A 26915-nucleotide genomic window follows, 5' to 3' on the forward strand; every position below is an offset into this window, starting at 1 on the left:
CCGGCTGATCACTGTACGAGAACTCGCACATGTAGAACGACCACAGAGCCCGACTCATCAGTGCAACATGTTAATCAATACAGCCACTTAGTCACAGTCGGCCAGACGGAACCAGTGCCACTAAAGCCTGAATGCGACGCTAGCCATTACTCAATGGCCTGTTTAGAGATGTAGGCTACTATTTATGTCAAATTATGTTAAAGGGTTGGATATAGATGGAGGTGGGGGGAAAATGGAAGAAGAAAGTCAAGTGATGATCACAAGGATTATATGAAAGTTTACTGATTGTTTAGCATAAAGTGTTAGTCCTACCTTGATCATGTTTACTTGTGGCTTGAACCTGGAGCTGAGCTGTTTAACCACCTCATCCACTAGTTCCTGATGCTTCAGCATTTTCCTCATCTTCATGATCCTCACAATGGCTGCCTGAATCAGTAGTTTGCGATCCTGCTCAACGAGTTTGTGAGTCTCGTCCTGCTCCAGCTTAGTCTCAGCCTTCTTCGGAATGTTTATTTTCACTTGCCGTTTCTTACTGCAAAAGTGTACGTATTCAAATATCAGAAAAAGACATACAAAACCAAAACAATTTATAATTATATATTACTGGGACAGTAAAATTATTAAATGCACCAGTTCTTATTCTTCACACTATGACAACAGTAGCTTATTATAACAGGGGGAGGTAAAGAATTTCATTTTTCTTTTCTTGGGGCTATTCATGACAAGTCGTCCAAGACCAACTCCAAGTCGTCAAGACTTATGAGAGATAGTTATGCTGTTAAGAATACTGAATACTTTTTGTCTATTGACTATGACTATGGTCGTGCCCTCTGTATCAACTGTCCTTGCATGTTGCCTATGTAACTTTCTGTTTTTTTATATTTATTTTAGTTTTTTTTTTTAGATTGGTACAGTAGTTTGATTTAATGAATTCAATTCTGGCTTGTAGTGTAGTAAAAAACAATATATTAGAAAAAAGGGGGAGAAAACACATAACACCAAGGAGCGTATCATGGGTCTTGATGTTTTTTAGCATGGCGTAGGACTAAAGACTGCCATTAGAAATAAAGATCCTTTTTGAAAATTATTATTCATGAAACATTAAGAGGTTCATTGACTATAATGAGAAATCATCTATGTGGCAAACATCAAAATTAATCAGTCTTATAGCTGTATAATCCTTCAATATTTTATGTGTAAAATTTTTTCTGTGTCATTGGCAACCTTATTTTTTAAGGCAGATGTATTTATTTTTATAAATAAATTCTTTTCTCTTTGGTTTGCGAAGCCATCCAGTACCCTGATCTTTATCATATTTTATATCATTCCCGTACAAAAACCTTCAAAAACAAACCAAAGGTTCATTGGTTTGATGAAATTGTACAATGAAGCTTCTATCTTAACAAGTAAGCATGTTCAGCCGAGTTTCTAATAATTTCTAAAATTTAACCAATTCACACTAACTTACTTCTTATATTTGAAGAAGAGGGACACAGTTGACCCCAAGAGAAGGTCATTTTCATTGTCATCACAGACCAAAAGCTTGGCCCTCAACAAGAGCTGGATTTCCCGCATTAAGAAGTCTTGCTTGATTCCAGTGGAGTATAAGAGTTGTGCCACAGTCCAGCTTTCACTTACGTTGTACTGAAGAAGAATTGCCATCTGGAATGTAGTGGCAAGCAATGTGTAACTGAAACATTCATGACCAAATGATGGTTACTGTTATAAACATACAGGTACCTGGATAGGAATCAGTGGTAGTTGCTGAATAGCTTGATTACTATTCTAAAATGTTGTCACGTAAGGAAGTTAGGACGTGTCCGCACGTGTTTCCTTACGTGACGACCTTCACGTAAGGAAAATGTTTTAACTTTTTGTGACCTTCACCTGATGATGTGCTCCACGAGCACGAAACTGCAGTAGTGACAAACTACGCAAGGACCATATTGACAGAGGTAAATTAAACCATTATTATTATAGCAACCTTGAGTAAGGCGGGTAGGCCTAAACCAAAGAAAAGCGTAGGACCTCGCATATCCGATTGGTACACTCCAACTCTTGGTAGACTCAAGTTCATGCTGATGCTACGTGCCAGGGGAGACGAGGTATCTGCTTGCTAAGAAGCTGTATAACAAAAGGGTTGAAGAGGCGAAAAGAGCAGGTAATGTCAAATTCATTGAAAATTCCAACAACCAATGTAAAGCTACTTGGGATATCATAAACTCAGTCAGCCCGCACCAGGAATGGGCTGCGCTGCAAGTCCCGATGAATTTAACAACTTCTTTATTTCATCAGTCTCAGACATAGTTACCAGTATCCCTGATGCTCCCTCTGACCCTTTGGACATTTTGAAAGATCGGATGCCGGAGTTCCAGCCCGATTTTAGTAAGACTGCATTGAGTAAAGTAAATGAAGAAAAGGTCCAGAAGATTATAAGTGGGCTTAAGAGCACTGTGAGCCGTGACTACTATGGGTGGGCCTTGTTAAATTGGTAATAATTAGATACCAAGCTCCTTAAGGAAGTAGCGGATGTCATCATTGCACCTCTCACCCTAGCTATCAATGACAGCCTGCAGCAGGGTTTTTTTCCCGCACTCATGAATATCGGGAATGAATATGACAGTGCCTATATACAAAAAGGGAGACCCCAACATTCTGGCTAGCTATAGGCCTATCTCTTTGGTACCTGTCCTCGGCAAGGTTCTCGAGATAGTAATAAAGGAACAAACCTGCAATTATTTTGAGTCAAACAACCTTTTTAGTGACTCGCAGCACGGTTTTCGGAGGGGCAGGTCTACTACTGGAGCAGTTTCAGTCATTGCTGATGAAATTGCAAATGCTTTTGAAGACAGCGAGTCAGTATCTCTTACACTGTGTGATCTGAGTCGAGGGTTCGACTGTGTTCCTCATGGAATCCTTGTTGATAAGCTTTTTGCTTTTGGTGTCAGAGGTAAAGCTCTCTCCATGCTTAGTAGCTACTTAAGTGACAGAAGATAAGTGGTTGACTTAAAGGATGCAAAATCCGCAGAAGGGGAGGTTCTGCACGTAGTCCCTCTGGGCTCAGTTCTCGGACCACTTCTCTTCCTGATTGCCATTAACGACCTAGGGTGGTATGGAAATCTATGGAAATCTTTTGCTCTTTGCTGACAATACTACCTTGTATACCAGAGGGAAAACACCGCTCCTTGCAGAGGAACTGGCGAAAAATTATCTGAAAGATGTGGAGCTGTGGTTCAGGGCAAACAAACTGCAACTAAATGAGACCAAGACAAACTGGATGACTTGCACTCTGTCACGCACCCCAAACAACATCGGTGGTAGTGTTAAACTATTGGGGTTTCTACCTTGACTCAACACTGGACTGGAGCGATCATGTAAGCTGGCTCGTGTCATATTTCTACTGAGGAGATTGAAGAAGTGTGTTACAGGTTCCTGCCTGGTTATGGTGTACTATGCTATGTTTCATTGTCATATCTCTTATGGCATACATCTCTTGGGACACGCTGCTGGAGCAGCCAGAGTTTTGAAGCTCCAGAAGAAATCTGTGCACATTATAACAAGCAGCCATCGCCATGAGCATAGCAAACCCATCTTCAAAAACCTGGGCATCTTGACCATCTACAGCCACTACATATGGGCATGCATGCAGGAAATCAAGAACAATGAACTGGGCCTGGTGGCCAGGGCTGACATTCACAACTACAATACAAGAGGCCGAAATCAACTACCTCGCACTCGCCTCAGTAGAAATCGGGACTCATTCCCTGGAAGAGCCATCCGTTTCTTCAACAAACTCCCAGCTGCCACTAAGACCCTCGCCAGCAAAAAGTTTAAAACCACCACAGGAAATTTCTTCCGTAAAAATCCCTACTTCTCAATAAAGGAATTCCTGGAAGGTAGTTTGGATGAGCTGAATTTGTAACATAGCGACCGCCATGAGTACTAAATTATGTTTTTTTACATATTTTAAAACTTGTGAGTCATATACTATACATATGTGCGAAAATAAAATAAGTAGTTTTTACGCAGACACAGCCTATTCCCATCATACGGTGGGTCAACGGCCAAGAAGATGGTAATAAGGTAATTGTGTTGTGCAAGTGTTTAAAGTGAAGCGCTGCCCGCTGGGGGAGTGACGTGGGGCCAGGTCGTTTCACAGTCAACCCATTGGGGCACAGCCTTGGTATTGGTATCAACACTCGAGTCCATAGCACTTTGTAGCTAATTTGACACCAGAATGTTAGTTATAAGCCCCCAAAACCCGTCAACCTTTTCAACCATTTTTACATCAAGATAAAAACACTAACTCAAGAATTGTTTATGTTTAGACTGCTAGCAAGCGACTGAGGGCATGTGAACCAGCCTTTTACGATGACATATTCTGTCACACTCTCCCTTTTCCTATTGGCTACAACCACTAGTCCCGTTAGACTGGGGGAGGCGCTTACTCCAAACACTCACCAAATGCAGTATATCACCAAAAACCCTACTGACCCAAAATGTGTTTTTGAATATACAGTGTGTAAATGAAGTCTTGAAACAAATCTTTATTTTTTAAACTGAAATAGATAAGAATATTCTGTTTGTGGCGTTTACTGTTGACAAAGGTTCCGTAATTTTTTACATCAAAAATATTTTTTAACCCCTCTTACAGGGTAGGGGGTATGGGGTGACTTATTTTTTTTCAAATGGCAACCCCTATTGAGTGAAAACTCATATTGAAAGATTTGTCAAAAGCATTACCCCTAGCCAAAATGGCAGGTATTCCAAAATTTGATTTATGTGAAAAAGCATCCATTTTGGAATACCCCCATTTTGGCTAGGGGTGAGATATTCACCTCAGATTTGCATCATTGTGTTTTTTTTACAAGCCCCTCCAAATGAGGGGTTGCTATTTAAAAAAAATAAGCCAACCCCTACCCCCTACCCTGTTAGGGGGGTTATAAAAATGTTTTGGTGAAAAAAATAGCATAACCTTTGTTAAGAATCAATGCTACAAACAGAATGTTTCTTTCTATTTCGGTTTAAAAATACAGATTTGTTTCAAGACTTGATTTACACACTGTATACATTTGATAATGTTTTAGCTTCAATATGATTTCCTACCTGTTCTGAAAGCAGTTGGTGACCAGTTCTCCCTTGGACAAGTTGTACAGCCAGTTGAGTTTCCTACCAGAATGTCGGCTGCTGTAGAAAGTAGTGAAGCAGTGCACACTGCGTTCGAGCTGTTAACACATGTTAAGATAATTTTAAATCAAAATTCAATTGTAATTATGTTTCATTCTGATTCTCGATATTGTGTGACTTTGGAATCCATACCAATTCTAGAATATTATCTAAAAAGGCTACATATTTCAGTAATTATTTTCATATATTTCATCAATCACAAATCCCAACCATCAGGTCTAGAGTATCCCTACTTTTAATTAATCAGTTAAATAGAGATGTGAAGATACATCAGTTGATGGATTAACTTTGTCAGATTGAGGTAAATGATTTTTACTATTACTATCTATTTAAAAAAAGGATCTTCTAACTCTAATAGTTGATAGCCTAAGGCTGATCAAATTTTTCATTTTAAACAGGAGTTTAGAGTGATTCTGGAAAAGTTATTTGCAAAGCAATCATTAGGTATGAAATTTATATCACATAAAATATATAATACTAATCATAGAGTACAATAGGTATACTACCATCATATATAATCTATTGATTGTCTGCGGCTCACCCAGATTTTCGGGTCCTTTTGGGTCCTTTATGGGGGTTTTATTTTATTTTATTTCCATTCCAACAGCCAAAGACCATTACAAAAATTATAGGTAATGATAATTACAATCTTATACTACTAAATAAATATGCAGTTATGTAATTCAATAAATAGATATTCAACAGAAAAAAATGTATGATAAATAACAGATAAATATACAAATAAACATTTTAAGAGTTTAACAAGACAATAAAACAAGAAACACTACACAGTTTACATGCACATTGATTTATAAATATTCTAACCCATCTAATACATAACAAATATAACAACCTATGGTAAATTTTGTTGCTGGTTCAGTTGGCCTGATTGGATTGATTCTGGCTGGGAATAATTTTGGGGTCAAACGCCTAGCAGTTTTAATGTTAATGTTAACCGAGCCAATGTTAATGTTTTTTATTGTATTTTAGCAACCACAGAAAGTGTATGCGAAGATGCAATACCCAAAAATTGTAGATTATACAGCATATACTTCTTTTGGTTTCGGTTTTACAACCATTGTTGGAGGCTATGATGATTTTGTCGCACGACCATGGTCTTCGTGGATGTTCCTGATTTCAGAAGATGTTACTGATTTTGGTGCGATATAGGGGGGAGATCAAGTGTACAAAACTAAATATAAACCTACTGTAGTATTGCAACTAATACTTTTGTTACATCCATGCATTCTAAGGAACCCAATTTCAACCTATGATATGAGGGCCAAAATTTATTAACCAACTCGAAATAAAAAGTCTAGCCTGCAGACCCCTAATGCTTTACCTTAACATATTCAAAAAGAGTTTCCTGCCTTGTAAGAATATCTTTTAAAACAATACTTGTGTTGTAAGAGTACCATTTTGAAAAAATACTAGAATATATGAATAGTGCTAATTCTAGGAAGGGACATTGAATGACATACCTCGGAAGGCAGTGCAAATGTAGTGTTGAATGATTGTTGGAATGGCCATGACCCTGAGGAAAGCACTTGAATGCTGAAGTCTATATCTAGCGACACACCAGAGTTGCTAAGATGTTGTCTGTATTCTTCATTGATACCCTTAGACACTCCAATATCCTTAAAACGGAAACAGGAATTACCATTTTTCAAAACTATCAACTTATAGCATTTAAAATAGTGTCTTGAGAGCATGAAACAATAAATAGACATTTTAAAAAGTAAAGAAAATGGTCATGTTCAACCTGATTTCTGGTTTTTAAAAAACCCCAAATACTTGCAATTTAAAACAGAAATGCAAAACTAGTAAAAAATATATTCCTAAACAATCAGCCATTGTGTTGTAAGCCTTATCCATTGTTAGAAGACCTACAACAGTTTGAAGTTAGGTAGGTCAGTTTTATACATTTTTTGCAATTTTTAAGCCTGATATATATAAATTAAAATACTTTTGGGAAAAACAAAACTGAGGTGAATAATTATAAAATCATACTATAATGTTATTGATTAGAGAATATCAGACTATCAAGAGACCATCTGTAATGTCAAACTTATAGAATGGAAGAGTAATATAGAATTTTAAATTATTGAAACTATTAATCTTTACCTGAAACATGCGCTGGAGCCTAGAAGTGTAGTCAAAACCACAAGCTTGTTTTAGTTTGGAGATCATAGAAGCTTCTGCATCATCGCTTGCCGACATGTTATGAACCAACCGCTTGGCCAACATTCTGGTGTAGAACTTTTCAAATACATCCTTATCCTGTATATATTTGAAAACCACCATCTGGAAAAAGAGAGATATTATAAGATACACTGTTTTTTCTTGTCTACGTCAATGGCATTTTTCATAGGGGTTAATTGTTGAGTACACAAACGCTTTTAGGGAATGTGGTTTTGTGGATGTGTCGGGAATCCAACCTGTTCCTCCTGCACCGAAGTCAGAGATGCCTACCAACACATCCCTGATTACAAGTATTGAGTGATTAAATTTTCTGGTTTTTGTTACAGTTCAACTCTTAAAATGTCAACTATCTACGCTAGCAGAGCTGATTCATAAAACAAAGTCTGATAGTAAGAAGTGTGCTCAAATCCTATTTTATCGTGAAAAAAATTAAACATTCAGATGGTTTAAGGAAGCAATGAAATAAATAAGACCCAGAAGCGCTGTGTTACAAAAGCCACAACAGTTAAGCTTGTTTCTGGCCTTTTAAGAAAACCCTTTAAATATACAACATTGTATACATGATTTATTGAACCAAGGTGTGTGTACATCATTTAGTTTCGACACACATTTTTATATAAAGACTTCTCCAGTTGAAACTTACTTCTGGAAATGAATGTAATCTTACTCTACAATATCAACATTTTTAATACTACTACTACTACTACTATTACTACTACTACTACTACTATTACTACTACTACTACTACTACTATTACTACTACTATTACTACTACTACTACTATTACTACTACTACTACTATTACTACTACTACTACTATTACTACTATTACTACTACTACTGCCAGCGCTGGGAAAGGCCCCGCCTGGAGGCTCAACAGTTAGTAGGACTGCTGTCGGTGGACACGGTCATACCGATTATGACCCGGTGAGGACAATTGGACCTGTGTGTCACATTATATCCAGGGTATTCTCCGCGCCAAGAAGATCGACCTTGACCGGGATGCGGTGTAGGTCATTAAGAATCTAAATGCCAGAAACGGTGCGAGCCCTGAGGGCTTAGGTTACATGTTGGCCTGACTTGAAGTAATGTGACAAACAATTCCAGGTCTGTGTACAATACAGGCTGGCTACCTGTGTGCGTAAAAGCATTTTCCCTCCTCTCCCTAAAAAAAAAAAAAAAAAATTACTACTACTACTACTACTGCTACTACTACTGGCTTGTATAGTAATCGGCATAATGTCAAAAGCAGGGTGCTCCTGTGTAATGTAAGGGGGGTAAAAACGTACTGCGATTAAATAAACACTATAACTTACCCGATTTTTATCCACAACAACCTACTCCTAGGCCTATGTGTTGGCCATAGCTTGGGCTATGGGCCAAAGAACGTAGGCCTATTTTTAATCACAGTGAAGTACATATCCACACTCACATTATATATATATCAGTAATAGCCCTCCATTTCACCAAATAAAGTTAAAACGACCGATTTTACAGGTATTTAACACCAACGACGACATAACCCCCAAACTGGTGTTTGTTTGTTGACGAAAATTAGACCAGCTCAACAAGTGAATTTGCAATCAGCTGTTGTCTAGTAGTACTTGAGTTCGCCCCTTGAGCGCGTAAGCCTCGACCGGACTGGAATGAGGGATTTTACTGGAAGACAGAATTATTCGTTCACACGCTTTTGACCAGTTAACAACGCCGTTACGTTACACTCTACGTTCATCGTATTCCATACGCCGATCGCCGATATTACGAAGGTTAGCTATTCTAACAGTTAGGCCATTTCCATGTTTTAATTTATTTTCGTTCAATTTGGTTTCAGAATTTGATGAGACAGATCTAAATTTAATAACTTAGATTTTACCGACTTGAGTTGAGACCCAACAGTTCCTGCCTGAACAGGGACTAGCGGTGGATATCGTTCAGTTTTATTTTAACTAATTAGCTTCAAAATTACGATTAATCCTTTCGCTTAACGAATAATTATTAAGTACGTTTATTTTAGTTAATTCGTCATTTAATTCCCCGAGACTTTTCGTCTGAGTTCTAAACCCCGTCTTTGGGGGGTGAAAGAATCAAGTCTGTGAGTAGGCTGATTTGACAATCAGCTACGAATATTAATATTAAATTTATTTTAAATCATATCACGCTAAATTATCCGTTTAGTATACTAATTAGGCCCCGGCGACTCTGTAGGAATTGTTTTTACCTTTTATTCGATATTATATCAATTTTCAATGTCCTTAACCATTTGTTTTGAAGTAGAATACGAGTAGTTACATCACATTGGCCAAGATAGAATACTCGTCGGTGCTACAGAGTCAGTTTAAAGTTAGGAAAAATTGACCAAAACACCTTAGCGAAGGTGAGGATGAAATAGCTCCTACTGAGCGTCTGCAGGATTTCCTGAGCGCCTCTAGAGCTCTGAGCCTTCAATTAAATTTAAATAAATTGATCAGTCAAAGCCGTGACAGCTTCGTATCGACCCCTGGATTTTTCTTGGCTCCTTCTGAGCACTCCGGGGAAGAAATTTGAGTGTGGCTGGTTCTAGGGGTAGGCCTAGCCTGACCTAGGTGAATACATGTTTATTCCCCCCCCCTAGAATTTTGTGTCACACCTGGATAGCAAGAGACAAACATTTACACATAGAACCTTATATCAATATAAAAACTCCCAATATGGATTGGAACTTTTGACAAGTAAAATACCAATAAAATTACATCTTTTAACTAAAATTATAACTTACTACTTGATTGAGAGTATCTTCCAGCTCAGCTTCCTCAAGATTTTTACTGCACTTCAAAAGTAGGTCACAGAACATGGAAAGAAGCTCAGCTGATTTAGAGCCAGAACAATCCCTAGTGACAGCATTGCTGTTGATGAATCGATGACAGGCTTTGTCCACCTCGGATGCAAATGCACTGTCGTTTTTGAATGCTGTTACCACTAGTTCGTTGTACTTCTTATGTACTTCCAGGATAGAGCTCACATACACCTTTGGATCCTGCAAAAGAGGCACTTTTTTACCAACACTTTGGATTATCGTATGGAAATCTGTCGTAAGTACAACAGACTCCAACATGATGTGGACATTGGATGATGAAATGAGTATCACTTAAGCAATTACACTCTGCTTTGTTCATGGCTATGTATGGTAGATAATGTATGGTTTTGAAGTGTATTATTTATTTTATTTTTTTGTTAACTTCTGAGAATTCAGACCTAGCTGTAGAAAGAAAAGCAGAAGTCAATGCTATTATGTTTTGGTATCCATAAATTTGGTGTAGTGCACATTCATCATCTCTTAATAAATAGAATCTATGATCGTGAGAAAATTATACACATCCTGCGTAAAGGCGATGACATCATTGTCTCCAGGGATCTAACAAAATCTTGAATATGTACTGTGATTATGTGGACACCATCGTTATATTCGGCGATTGCAGCAAAACCATGAATACCTGCCGTATTTTGGTTTAAAAAGTGTAGTGCATGTAAATTCATAATCTCAACTGATGATTTAATTTTGTTCACAAGAACCCCCATGCTTAAGCCAGCAGATATGTCAAACTACTTTCTCTAGAGAATAATTATTCTACTTTTTGTTTCTTGTACAAATCAGTTTAAACATAGAATAGATTTCATGTTTTCCTGATCTCATTGTTAGTGAAACTCCTTTAAACTAGTTATATAAATAATCTTTACTCACATTAGCAGCTAATTCTCCCCATTTCTCAATGGCAGAGAGGCCTTCACTTCCTACTTGAATGCCTAACAGAAGCTGCAGCGCTCCTAGGCCATCAGTGGTGCGAGCAAGCAATGTGTACATTCGCTTTAAATCATCTATTTTGTTGTTCGACAACAAATCCGTGAAATTGAGGAGAAACACGTCAAAGTGTTTCTCAATCAAAACTTGATTACATATTGTGGCAAGCTTTTTGGAAGTTGTCTGGTTTAGATACATCTCAACTCGCTTTTCTTCCTCCAACAGCCATTGCTCAGTCTAGATTGTAACAAAGGAAATTACAATCCTTGTAAGAGTTAACAACAATATAACAATTTTTGGTAAAAAAAAACACATGGGGTTTGTGTTCTTCTTATATTTTTTTTAAATCCTAAACAGGGGTGTCCAGAGGGGGGGGGGCATGGCGTGCTTGCGCCACGGGAATTTTTGGGGGGGGGGAAGATTTTTTGGGTGAGATATTTTCCTGCTAGCTGTCGTAACGTAGTCTAAAATTTTGTATAACCAACCTGAACAAGTGTTCGGAACTACTGTAGTTTTAATATGAACACTAACAACACTTCAACAACATTTTCCTATTTGTAATCAAGATTACTTTGTCACAAAAACATTCCGTGCTGGTGGTCATTAAAGTTCTGTGGGTTTTTTCCCATCAATTTTCCTAGAAGGCAGCCTGGGAGTAGCGAAGCAACCCCTCCTAGTTTGCCCTATTGTCTTCCTTTACTTTGCCCATCCCACTTCAAACTTAGTTGTTACAATGTTTTGTGTTCCTAGCCCTCTGGCTAGGACAAAGCTATATTTGATTCTTTGAGTTATTAGTGATTCTTTTTGTTTAGTTGATTGCACTGTGTTTGACTTCGTTTCACGGTAGTTTCGTTTTGTTTTCTGCATTATTAGTGATCATATTGTGGATCATGATGATGATAAGTGTTTTGTAAATACTTTTATTTAATTGGAAAATAATGCCGAAACTACAGAAGCAACTTTATAAATATAAGTGTTTAGAAATATTATGTAATACGGTTCAACACAGGATAAGTGGTTGGACCATTGGAAGAAGAAACATTCCTCCAAATTCAATCATAACATTCATATTAACTTTAAAATAGTTTAAGTGAAAACAAAAGACGGCTCGTGGGTGAAATATGTGGATCCCGACGGCAACCCCAACCCTAACCGTCCATCAACAAGTTCAACGTAATTCATATTTATCATAAGTCATGTTATCATTTTAAATTATCTGTAAATGTTGTACAATAGCTGTTTTTGTTTTAACTTTAAGATTTCTTTTCCCGTTATGATTTCGTGAATATAAGCTCAGTATATCATGGATTCAAATTTATCAACTGTTATAAATTATATTTCTTGTTATGAGAAGGCAATTTGTAATTTGTGTTAAATTTTCCATAAGACACGTCATCCCTGTAAAATATGTTCATTCTGTGCGATAGTTATTTTGTTTTAATTTTAAGCTTTTATGTCCCCTCATACGTTCGTGGATAAGCAAGCTTATGAATTACAGTATGATATAATACATTCAATTTATTATCTTTTAGAAATTAGGTTTCTTGTTATGACAAGTCAATTTGTAGATCATGTTGCTTTAGCTTAAGGCGTGTTATCCCTGGAAATTATCTGTTCATTTTGTGCATTAGCTCATGCTGTTTTAACTTCATGCTTTAATTTCCCTCATAATTTCATGACTCTGTTTTCAATATTGACTTGTTGCATAATTAAATATAATTTCTTTCAGATAATAAATTTCATCCTATGATATCCTGAAATTCATGAGCTTATATTCATATCTGTGATTTTTTCACACAAGCCTGGACGGTCAAAGTATAAGAAACTACAGGGCATAGTAAACAATACAACAATTGCCAATTTTAAAGTCACCAACGTTGTTGCCGTTGTTAACATAATTTGCCAAAGTAGTATTCATGCCCTAAAAGTTGTTTGAACATGTTGGACAATATAGATTCTGAGTTGTAAATTTCAAATAGTTTGAATTTATTAGTTAGACGTAATTTTGTATTGTTCATGACTTTTGCACCTATTAAACATTTAATTTTGATTGTCAGCAAGTTTATTTTTCTTCACCTAACACCACTAAATACTTGAAGTTTTTGTTTTTGCGTTAAGGGGGAATTGCCAAGTAAATTGGCAGGAGGTGTTTTAAGTAGAAGGCAGCATAAAATGGAGGGAACTGCTCCTCTGGCTTGGGAGGAATTGCGCCTCTGGCTTTGGGGGGGGATGGGCACCTCTGACCTTAAACCACTTGAAACTAGCACAATCCATGCAGTGACACACCATTATATTTATTTTAAATGCTGTCCTTTTAATAACAGGTTATAATTTGTTTTAAGGGCATTTAAAAAATTGTGACAAAATTCGCCAAAAACTAAAAGCAGAATATGAAACTACTGAACATACCTTATAAAACATTTGGATATATGTAAGTACCGGTATCGTCTGATTCAATCAATTACGAGGCAAAATTTTGAACTGTATGGTACTTGCATCAATATATATAATGGTTATGATGTAGTAGCACACGTGAAAGCAAGGAGAATAAGGTGGGCAGGACACGCACTATGGAGAGAACGGGGTTCACTATTAAAAGAAGCAAGCATAGGAAAGCCAGAAGGGATACAGCCATTAGAAAGGCCCAAGATGAGATGGTGGGATAGTGTCTCCAAGGACGTCAGAGAAGTGGGGGCAGCAGTGGGAGAGGCAGAAGATAGAGAGAGATGGAGAGCAGTGGTTGGTGCGGCCAAATCCCGCCTTGGGCATAAATGGCCCTGGGAGTGAGTGTATGGTAGCCTACTTACATAATGCTTGTAAATATCGGTTTTATGGTTAGCTGAATACTATGCAATGATGTTTAGTATCAACTTTACGACTAACAGGCCTAAGTTTTGTGTAGTATCACTGTACAATAAGAAATGTTCAAAAAGTTGAGTTGGGAATTTAGATTTTCACTCCGAACTAAAAAGAAACTTTCTATGTTTTGAAAAAATTCTCCAAACATTATGTAAATAATTTACAAAACACATTATTTTATAATTATTAAAAAAAATATGGGTGTCTACATCCATTTTAATTTAGTGGAATAGAAATCATTACAAATTTTTAAAACATATTCAAACAAATAATTGGTTCCAAATTAGTCAATGTGAAATGTCAATCCAAGTTCTAACTTATTAAACCCAAAAGACAGAAAAGTATTTGACGAGTGTTTAACCTACCTTTTTCATGTACTCAGTGAAGGGATTTTGGGATAAGAACTCTGTACTTTCTCTGATGTAAAATAGTTCTGTATCCTTCAGGAACAGTGTTTCAAAGGAATTTTCATAAGCATACAGGTTGGGACCTGTTGCATCGGGCCTATCTTCATTCAAACCTTAAAATATGGAATAGACTTGGGTTAATAAAGGAGGGTTAAGGTATGTAAATATTTCATTCAACAGCAAAGTCAGAATAATCATTCCAGGTGATTTAATCGTAATGAATTAGAAAAATATACAATACTTAAGGCTGTGGTACACCCCTGCCACTCCGTGGAAATGCAGAGCTTTCGTTTTACACTGATTGCATACGCTGTATATAAGTTAAGAACAAACTTAAGGTCTCGTTTGAAAGCTTAACAGTTTATCTACCTTTCCTTGTTTTTAGAATTTCTTAAAATTACTAAGGGAAGTATAAAAGACGTATCAAATTGCATGGAAATTGGTACTTTTCAAAGTAGAATTAGAGGTGCAAAAAAAATTTTTGTTTAATTTTTAAAACTGGAGAAAGGTAGATTCAAGTGTGCCCTGCAATAATAAGTTTAGTTAATTTTAATAACCCAATAAAAAAAAGCATTACGAGTGTAAAACCAACCGTCTGCAACCCAAAATTTTGCTGCCGTTTGGTGGTGCTCGTAGCGGCCAGACAGCGTAACTCTTGCGGCGCGCCCCACCCCTGCCTTTCCGTTTCCCCTCCACTGGTGAGGACACACGTGGTTGAATTTTAAGCTTTGACATTTCGATACAGCTGTGTTTGCGAATTGTTGGAAATCATGTTTATGTTATAACTAGCAACAGAGCCCGTTGTGGTTACAACGGTCTCTAGTAAAATAATGGTTGTGAAATCCATACACCACTTTACTCACTAATATTAATGGTACAGATTAAGCACATAACATTAGAATCGCATACTTAACAAAAGGAACTCACTTTAAACACAAATGCAAATTGTTAACACCATTTAATCAAAGAAAAATCAATTGAATAATAATATAACAATAAGCTGTTAAATTATTAACACATGTTTTTTTCCGAGTCGGGTTAAAGGTCTTATACCCGACCGATTTTCATGATTTTGGCTTTAAACTAAAGTTATGGACGCACCACAGATTTAGTCCTACCTAAAGCAAACTGCTGAATCATGAATCAACAATATTTATAATCGTTTTAGTACTTATCTGCAATCAATGATACTTAACTCAAATGTTATTTAAGTTATTTAAGTTATTTTATGTGTCTTGGACATAAAATACTTTAAAGGCTTTCACTTGAGATATTAATAGTTTTAATCAGTTAAGTTAAAGATATACTGTATCGCTCAATCAGAAAACATAAATTGAATTATATCTTGGATATGGAATTTAGTTTTAGATATATTTACTCAATTCTAATTACGTTATTCTATTTGTTTTGACCTAAGAACCTTCAGTGAAATACCAGCTTCCATTTGCATTATCGATTATTAAGATCGGATGTACCTAAAGCACACTGCTAAATCACGAACAACCCAAATTGTTTTAAAAATGGAGTTATTTATCATCGATTTATAGTCAAACGGTCTTGCTTGCAACCTCAACAGTAACTGTCATTAGACGGGTTTTACCTAGTACCCTAAATCTTTATAAAATCTAACTTTCATAATTATTTGCAAATCTACACGAATTAGGCTTTCCAATGACCTATTAATTAATAAAATCGGTTTAGTAGAACTGTATATTTAATTGTACAAAGTTGAACAACAAAATCTTTAGTTCAGTATTTTCTCACCATTATAAATTTGGAGGTTGCTTAACATTTTTTCAAATAACTTTGAAATGGTGAGGAAATCGACTAAAGTGGAAGGTGATATTCTGAAAGAGAATAAAATTTCCTTCAAATTGATACTATATACTTCTTGGAAACACTCAAGAAAGGCAGCCAAAAGTCTCACTCAAATAAAAAGTGTGAAAAACGCCGTTTTCAATGTATTTCTTATGTAAAACAAGTTTTTTTTTAAATTTTTCACCATAAATCATAACAAAAACAAACTTTCATAATTATTTGCAAATCTACACGCATTAAGCTTTCCAACGACCCATTAATTAATAAAATCGGTCCAGCAGAACTCTGGAAATTTAGTTGTACAAAGATTTTTAAAACTGAATTATTTAAAGAATAGATTTTATTTTGTAAGTTGTTACGATTCCACCAACATGCAAAAATAAAGGACTCTACCTCTCTTCAAAACGGAAGAAGAATGACGGAAACGAACAATAAACACACAAACTTTCACATTTATAATATTTGTAAGATAATAATCGAGTTAAGAAAGTAGAAAAAGATCAACTATGAGCGTACCACTACACGTATAATGGTTCTAATTCGGTAACGATTCGCTCAAAACTGAAACCAAATTCAAATCAAATCAAAATTTCTTTGATGACTGACTAGTCTTCAAAGTATGACTAACTAGGCCGAGGGTTTGCTACCTATGCACACCACCATCAGCTCCAGGACGATGGCTAGCGACAGCGACGGTAGTCCACTATGGAGCGGTGGAGCTGAATGATCAGCTGTTGCGAGACTGGGGTGAAACACCCCTCGCACCATTGGACGCGCCCGCGAAGGCCGCACGATAGCAGAGCTTTCTGCTGTACTATAGTGGTACTGTAGCAAAACGCGAGTGCCGATAACATCCATAACATATAACATATAACATCCATCACCGGCACACGTGCTGTCGTACTCAGTCTCAGTCTCATTCTGTTATAATATCCTAGATTGATGTTTCACTCGTTTGTATTGTAGGTTCTATTATCTAGAAAATACACGTGCATTTAGGGGTTATTGTACATATAGGGTACATATAGGGGCTATTGACCCTACAAGCCACTAGTGAAGGTAATGTAATGTGTGATTTTTTCTAGCTGTCACCGGATAAGTTTACATTAAATGTTGTTTACAAAAACTGCAACCATTTTCGAACGCGGTTTTGTAAGAAAATCCAAAACCAAGTGGGACTAAAAATTGTGTGCCTCACATAAAGCGGCCTACACACTACATGTGCGTTGCACGCCGTGCGATTTTTTTTTTTTGGCACGCCGTGCTCGGCTCGGCACGTTATTGCCCACACACTTGATCTTCGTAGCCTGAATAAATTGCATCGTCTTTTCGTACAAATTAAATGCAGAACACACTGACACGTGGCATGTTTTAAGGACATAATTAGTTGATAAAAAATAGAAACTAGACAGCACTAAGCCGCCTAAGGTTGGTCCAGACCTTGCACCTCACTGCCGTACAGATATATACCGGCAGGGCACTTGGTTCCCAATACCGTGTTGGGAGATGTATGTTCTATAATATATATTACAGTATATGGAGATCTATGACTGCGTCTAGGGTTTGCTATTTGAGAAAAATGAGTCACCCCCTACCCTGTTAGAGGGGTTACAAAATATTTTTGATGTAAAAAATTGCGAAACCTTTGTTAACAATTATTACCACAAACAAAATATGTCTATCTATTTCTGTTTTAAAAATACAGATTTGTTTCAATACTTAATTTACACACTGTATAATAAATCGATACCGTAGTTATACATATACAGGGTTAGTAAAAAGTGTGGAGACCCCCTGTTATTTTTTTTACGGGCCATACTAGAAAAACGAAACTCGGCACACCTTTATGGCATGATATGAAGAATTTTTTGGGCATAACCGCCACATAGTGTACATCCCCAAAATGGGGGATTTTGAGGGAAACTCAAACATTTTAAATGATAAGCACCATCGAGTGACCCCTTATTTTGAAGGTCCTGGTAAAAGAAAACTAACAACGCAACCTAGAGGTTTCCATCTCAATCCAGTAAAAAATGGAAGCTGATTGAAATCTTTAGAAATCAGAAATAACTTGCAATTTTATATTAAATTGGCTGCCATATTTTACCGTGTTAAGATAGAGACCTCTAGTTTGCGTTGTTAGTTTTCTTTTATTATGACCTTCAAAATGAGGGGTCACTTGACGGGGGCTTATCTTTAAAATGTTTGAGTTTCCCCCAAAATCCTCCATTTTGGGTTAGGGAACCAAGTAGCTATTAGGCTTAAAAAGTACTTCATGACATGCTAAAAGGTGTGTAGAGTTTAGTTTTCCAAGTGTGAGCCGTTACAAAATTTACAGGGGGTCTCCAGACTTGGAAAGCTGTAAGTTAAATTTAACTACTGAGAATTTCAATTGGCTACCATTTTTTACTGGATTGAGATAGAGACCTCTAGTTTGCATTGTTGATTTTCTTTTACCAGGAACTTCAAAATGAGGGGTCACTCGATGGGTCTTTCCATTTTAAATTTTTGAGCTTTCTACAAAATCCCCCATTTTGGGGATGTACACCAAGTGGCGGTTATGCCCAAAAAGTACTTCATAACATGCCATAAAGGTGTGCCGAGTTTAGTTTTTCTAGTATGGGCCGTTAAACAAATAACAGGGGGTCTCCACACTTTTTACTAACCCTGTACATTAAATCTTACTTGTACATAGATATTTATTTATCCATTAACTTTCAAGGGAGGGTAAATAAAATTTGTGGTAAAATCAGCAAGCTTAAAACTTAAATGGAAGATATTAAGCTATAATATTTGAGTTTTCATAGGTGCTGTAAGCACAATTAATTGTCAGTGGTCAGTGTGAGTAGCCAGCGGTTGCAGTGGCAGAGTTGAGCGCAGCGATAAGCGAGCATTTGTTGTTGTGTACCGTGGCTGGCTCGACTCGAACCAGTACCAGTCCAACCCAGACACTAACTAATCCCCTCCATGGAGGCGGTGTCCCTTCCCCTCACGCGCCTGGCCGAGGAGCGCGCCAAGCGGCAGTCGGTCGAACTGTAATGCGATTTTGCTGCTCAGGTAGACCGGACCCTTAAGTTTAAAAACTAAATAACACCTCTGAGATTTTATTAATTCAGTAATAGAAGCTCTTTTTAATCAATTAAATGTTTTGATAATATTTTATAAAAAAATTACTACCACTAATAAAAAAAATACTCTTAACTTACATTACATCAATTAACTCAAAAACTTTGGTTCTAATAAATTACTGTACTATACAATACTTGATATAACTGAGATGGCATCCACCAACGATAAAAGTTTAAGTTACAAAAGTTGTCTTAGCTAAAAACCACAAACATCATTTCTTCAATTGAATAACAATACAATTGATTCAGAACTCTTTGAAATTCACTAGATTTTAAAATTTGGTAGAAGAAAAGTTGATTTATGCTTCTTTCATGATAAAGTTGTAAAAAAATGTAGCCTATTTTCCAAGAAGACATACATTAATTTGACTAATGATTTATTAAGTTTATGTGATGTTAAATCAAATGTATTGTAGAGGAAGAAAATAAAATCTACTATAGCCCCTGAACTGTATTTTACTAATGTAGGTCGTTTACTTGATCTCAACAGATTCAGCATTGTGAATACTCTTGCTAATTACCGTATTTCTTGAGATAAGTTAGAATAGCCAACCTCTATCAACAATAATAACAATCTACACTAAATGTTGAAAATATTATTGATAAAAACCAACAGTAAAAGCATATGATTTTAAAAACTATTAAATTAATAGTAAGCATGGATACGCAAGGCATATTTGCACTTATACATTAACTTACTTGGTCCTAGTTTAATGTAACTGTTGACTACTCCAGAAACCAGCCTAGTGTTGATTGCTTCTCCATTGCGCTCACGCTCAACTAGTTTCCGCAATGCATTGGTCACTTGTTGGGAGAGAGGTCCAGACAGGTTTTCTCGCCATGTTTCTAATGCCAGTCGTTCAACAATTCCTTTGCTCTCCTCTTCACACTTCATGCACTCTATCCATGTCCTGTGGTCCAAGAGGTCCAAATATAATTTGAATATTGGTATGAAAGTTTGTGTCTAATATAAAAATGTCTGAGGAAGGTAAATAGGATAGAAAGTCAATAAAAGGTAAAAGGGTTTTAATTGGGTTTAAAGAGGAAAAGCAAGCTTACTATTGTGTAGGATGGGTTTAATTTCATGTAGTACACACTACCCAGAAATCACTTATAAAGGGTGTAAAAAAGTCCTGGGACTGTTAAATATTTCAAAAAGTAATAAAGATAGAGCTTTAAAACTTGAAACACCGTTACTAAGCATTAATATAATTTTAACACATGATTCAGTGATACACTACCTCTTCAGGGAGAAGGACCACTAGGAGTCAGAAGAAAGATTTAAATGTAAGCCTAGGTTGATATGCAGATCAAATTAAAGGCATTTACTAGTAGAATACAATGCCTCAAACTTGAACTCAAACAAATAATAAGTAAAAGATGGCAGCCATTTAAAAGTTTCTTGAATTTGCCATTTTCAATCTTTGAACGGCTGCCATTTTATACTCAGTTGTTTTGAGCTCAAGTTTGTGGCATTATATTCAACTAATGAAGACCTTTAATTTAAAGTTCATATTGACCTATGAATACGTTAACGATTTTCTTTCAACTTCTAGCGAGCCCCCTGAGGAGCATGCAAATATAATAGCAAAGCAAATTTAATCATTGAATAGCTATCATTTTTGACTCGACTGTCCGTTTGAGTTCATGTTTGCGGCATTGTATTTAACTATCAGACTTTTAATTTGATGTGCATATCAACCTACACTTACATTTAAGATTTTCTCCTGACTCCTAGTCGCTCTGAAGAGGTAGTGCATCTTTGAATAATGTATTAAAATTATCTTAATACCCATTAACTGAGTACCAAGTTCTCAAGCTCTATCTATATTACTTTTTGAAATATTTAACCGTCCCGGGCCTTTTTTCCACCTTGTACCATTTTTCTTCATGGTAAGATTTTAATATGACATATTTCAGCCCAAAATACCAGTTGAACCATATTATGATTCATTACAGAGGCCTACTTAAAACATCATAAATTTTCATCAGATCTTTTACAAATATTAGTATGTAATGGTCACTAAGATTTCCAAAGTTTCTAAATTAATTAGCCAATTGAAAATTAATATTAAAATTGATTTTTTAATGCCTGACCCATCATTTACTTTTGTCCTGAAAATCTGGACAAATTAGGTGGTGAGCTAAATGGTGGAGCAGTTTACCTGTTGAGGAATGAGCAGACACCATTGAGAACTTTGGAGCTAAGCTGGTAATCCTCCCACCGGCTTGTGTAAAAATGCAGCACATTGTCATCCATTAGGTTTGATCCATCCTGATAAAGAAACAAATCTGTATGCCTAAATATACTGAAAAATCACAAATATATTTAACCTTAAAAATCTTACGAGGAAGTTTGTCTGTAATAAAAGGCTCAACCACTCTATGGTCCAATGCTTCATCAATACTATTTTAATGGTAATTTACCATGCATACCGCTAAGCTGCAATATTTACCATGAATATTAAGTCAACATCTTAAAATTCAATGCCATGTCGAATGGATAGAGACATTTCGCTTCTCTATCTCTTTTGATAGCTTGATAATCAAAAGTTTAAACAAAAAAAAAAAATACAGCTCCAACATTTGCCAAACAGTATGTTTACCTTAAATAAACTGGGGCCGTCCTTAATAACACTGTCAGAAACTGAATGTCCAAAATGACATAATCGTGTCATTAAAAAACTCCAACTAACTTGGCAACATTTAAAAAACCATCTCCACATCAAAACATAAAGAACAAATTAATAAAAGCAGTGTATACATAAACTGAACTGTAACGACTCTGTACCTCTTTTAAAATAGACCAAACTGCAAGATCATTAACATCTGATTCAAAGAACATCTCAAGAGATCACAACAGAAACCTTCATCAGCTTATGCTAACCATTTAATTGACAGTAATTGTAATAGGTATTTGAATATCAAAGAAGAGCCAATCGTCTTAATCCAGCAGAGGGCATTCAATTTCAATAAAATTCCAATATTAGAGCTTGATTCAATGAAGGAAAATGGGTCAGATTAATAAGGGGGATAAGGAATATACTAGTGAAAAAAAAAAAACGCTAGTCTAAACTAGCTTGCCGCATATATTACTTTGTAACTTATTGGCCAAATGTTTATGATTATGTTTTTTGTCCGAGTTCGTTTGTGTGTATTTGGGTGTTACTAGTTGACAAAAAACTGAAATGTTCTAAATGAACTAAAAATTGATTGTTGCTTAATGAAGACTCCTCCCTTTGATAGTCAAAACCCGTAGCCAAGACGGACTACAAGAACCAATCTGGCAGTAAAAGGTGTTTCACTACCTACAGCCAACCACTATTAATTAATACAAGTGATTCCGGGGCTAACAACTTGAAATAACTTTATTTTATTCATTTTATTGGGATTTGTGTAGTATCCAATAAACAGTTATCAAGCTTTTTATCTTTATTTAGAGGTGAATTCATTTGTCCAATTTTCACGTTAATTACTTTAAAAAAAATTTACAAAAGTTCTTGTGTTATGTACCTCACAAAAACAGATATGTTTTACAACACATCAGATGACTAAAATGTTCACAACATTGCTATCCAAAATAGTTAATAAGTTTTAAATACTTTTTTCAAACATCATTTTGATTATGAATACAAAATGTTATTAACAGTAGTTTTTCGACAATTTGCCTCAACTATACAGATTCATGCTTTGAAAAACAAATATAATTTTAACAGTATGCCTATATGAGTGCCTTACTAAGTGAATGACTTAGCCTATAAAAAATGTGTAAATATTTTACACAAATAGGCCCATTTTATTATTTTTTTTTTATAGGGTGTTATAAAACTCTTTCCCAAAACTCCATGGGCATGTTTATTAGGTGAAATCAAACAAAAAATTTCGTACAAACATATGGCTTATCTGGCTTCGTTTTCCATGTGCCAATGGGTATGTATTTTTGTCATAACTTCGGAACCACTTGAGGTAACAACTTTGAACTTGGTACGTGTACTAATAAGAACTATATCTTTGCAAAGCACCAAGGTTCTACTTGATCCTTGCAACCCCAGAACACAGTCCAAGATGAGATGGAAAGAGAGACTTGGGTGGGGACAACAAGGGAAGGTTGGGCTCGCGCTAGGGTTGTGATCACCTTTAAGGGTGTAAAATGGGGTCTTATGGCATTTCAACCATTTAAAGCTCCTGGTACCGATGGCATCTATCTTGTGTTCTTGCAGGAGGGTAGGAACCAGTTGATACTTCCCTTGGTGCGTCTTTTCAGGACCAGCTTAGCCAGTGGAGTAATACCAACAACATGGAGGACCTCAAGAGTGGATTCATACCGAATCCTGGAAGGGACACATATGCCGTTCCTAAGGCTTTTAAACCTATCAGCCTTACATCGTTTCTCCTGAAGATCATGGAAAAATTAGTGGATGGGGGAATAAAGGATAGGGTCCTTGTAAGCCGTCATTTGCACCCGAACCAACACGCCTATCAGAAGGGAAACTCATGCGAAACAGCCCTGCATGCGCTGGTTTGCAAGATTGAAAATGCTATCTTAAAAAAGGAAACAGCGGTAGCTGCATTTCTTGATATAGAAGGAGTTTTTGACAATACTAGTACTCGCTCTATTGTATCAAAGCTGGTATCGAGAAATAAGGAAAGCACTGTTGTAAGGTGGTTAGACGTCATGCTCGAAAGTAGGAGAGCACAAGCTTCTCTGTGTGGGACGGTGAGAGAGGTCAAGGCCCAATGAGGGTGTCCACAGGGTGGCGTCTTGTCACCAAACCTGTGGAACCTGGTGGTCAACGATCTCCAGGTTCCACAGGTTTGGTGACAAGACGCCACCCTGTGGACACCCTCATTGGGCCTTGACCTCTCTCACCGTCCCACACAGAGAAGCTTGTGCTCTCCTACTTTCGAGCATGACATCTAACCACCTCACAACAGCGCTTTCCTTATTCCTCGATACCAGCTTTGATACAATAGAGCGAGTACTGTACTAGTATTGTCAAAAACTCCTTTACGATAGTAAATTAAATGTCCAATCATTTATCTACTTGTAAATTTTTAATATTTTTATTTCAATTTTTAAGTTCTGTAGTTTTTGAGTTATTAAGCTTTGAAAAATAAAAATGGCCGCCAATTTGAAATTATACAACGTAGAAACGTCATGCTTTGCAAAATAATAGTTCCTATTAGTTATCATACACTTGAAAAGTTTGAAGTTCGTACCTCTAGGGGTTCCAAAGTTATGGGAATTTATGTAAAAAATACATAGGTACACACTGACAGACCGTTAACAAAGTGATATAGGGCATATGTTTACACAACAGTTTTTTTATTGTTTTGACCCAAGGAAAAGCTCCCAAGCCCACAGAGTTTTGGGAGAGATTTTTGAAACACCCTGTAAGTAAATTAAAGTACAATTTGTATTGTTCCTCATTAATAATGCCTAACACAGAACTGCCTGCTAATAGCGACAAAAACACACACACAACAAAACAATGCTCTTCAACTGTGACTCTAATTTCTTACCGTTATTGTAAATGAAGACGGTTTCAGTTATACAATGGTTATACGCTGTGGAATCACTGTATTCATGAATTAATAACTGAAGAAACCTATCTCAACAATCCTGGGACCTAACACATTGTACATTGAACAGCATCACGTTGAAGCGAGCTTGACTTTTTTTGAAACCATAAGGTATCTCAAATTGATTATTTAAAATTATCTTTCACTTACAACCCTAACATAACCTTTATAACCTTTTTTTGTAACCTTTCTGTAAATCATGCCTTCTATTCTCTATCTTAAGTGGAATATGTAGATATAACTATTGGTATAGTACTATGAACTATACTAAAAGTATATATGAACTTAATAGTAGCCTATAATAGTTGCATGGTAATGACCAAACCTTTAGTAAGATGGTGACATGTTCAGTGAGGAAGACCTTCAATTTTTGTCTAAGTTTCTCCAACCCCACTCCAGGAGTTGGGGATCCTTTTTTTTTGCCTCTATGTACACATTTGTACAATAATTGTATACAGAACTAATTTTACAGTTAAGGAATAATAAAGCAATAGCAGTAAGTTAAATACAGTAGAACCCCGGTTAACCAAAATAAAAGGGGGAGAGCCGTTTCAGATAACCAATATTTTGGTTAACCCGTCATATGCTAATATTAGACTATTTATTACCACGGTGTGTAAGAAAGATTAATTTTAAACAATTTTATTAATCCAAAGTGTTTTATTTCAGCTACAGAAAGGTTTTTAATGGGTTGGATTTAGGTAATATTCTGAACTAAACCACTGAAGTTACTGTTAGTTTTGTATTACATATTACTTATATTTTAGCCCTGTATTATTTTAAGGAACCGTTTCGGTTAACCCGGGTTTCGGTTAACCTGAATTCGGTTAACTGGGGTTGTTTGGGCTATCCTAAAACCATATCCTCCCTGAACTCTAGTGGAAAATTAGCAAACTATTTTGTGTGGTTCAGTGTGTTGATTCCCTTCCCAAAGCCTCAAACATAAAATTAATTGGTAAAATCATTGCTGGCCAGATATTATGTACCATAAACTCAAAATAGTTTATTAAAGCAAGAATAATTATGTAAATGTATCCAAATGTTAAAAGGTAGAGTAAAATAAATGTATTGACCACATATTGATTTTTTTATGTCAAACCCTCAAGTCAATGAATTCCCAATACATTCATGTCATGTCAAGTTTATTTTTTTTTTGGGCGTTGGTCCAAACAGGGGTTCTACTGTAATAATAAAGATCTAATAATGAGACGAATAATTTATGAAATACTAAAAGTATTTAATCAATTAATATCAAAGTTAATACTGGGTGGGGCAATGAAAGCACCCCAATTTATAAGCTGTACAAACAAAATAATATTCACCCTATAGATATAAATAGCAAATAAAAACACAGCATATTTTTTGCCATTTTAACTTAACAAAGTAATTTTTCCATTTCTTGAGAACAAAATCCTGCAAGTGACGTCCTTGTCCTCCTTGACATTCCTTTTAAGGCACTTGAAATCTCCATCAAATACTCCTCCAGCATTTCTTCAGGTTCACTTTAGTTTTTGGACGATTCTTAGCTTCAGTTCAAGCAAATCTGTGGGGCAAATTTGAAAAATCTCGAACTTCAAGTAGCTTATTAGAACAACCCCCCCCCCCTCCCAAAAAAGGAGCCAACGTAAAGCTTTCAACAACAAAAGCTTCCTGGCAAATCCCTTTGGACTTTGAGTTACTGCGACTCACACTCTTTCAACATTTGCTGGTGTACAAAGAGTTTTGCGGCACCCACCGATTAGTTTTAAGGTTTAAGCATTTATTCTCAATAATTTTACCCAATTCACCATAGTTTTCCAATCTGGAAAAGTGCCATGTTGACCAAGGATGGAATGTGGTCCTAACAATCTCTGGGTTTTTTGTACAAGAATCAATATTTTTTAAATAGGTTTCCACATCAAAATCTCAGTGTTAATAGCCTCAGGCATAATATTTACTAAAATGGCATAGTTCTG

General features: G+C 36.1%; 1 pseudogene; it reads right to left on the reverse strand.

Annotated features, from left to right (window-relative positions):
• Positions 1 to 26915, reverse strand: part of LOC128998810 (cullin-1-like) — a 35580-nt pseudogene that overhangs the window by 2471 nt on the left and 6194 nt on the right.

Source organism: Macrosteles quadrilineatus, unplaced genomic scaffold, assembly GCF_028750875.1.
Source record: "Macrosteles quadrilineatus isolate MER2022 unplaced genomic scaffold, UCM_ALF_1.0 Scaffold_7__1_contigs__length_78375512, whole genome shotgun sequence".
NCBI lineage: Eukaryota > Metazoa > Arthropoda > Insecta > Hemiptera > Cicadellidae > Macrosteles > Macrosteles quadrilineatus.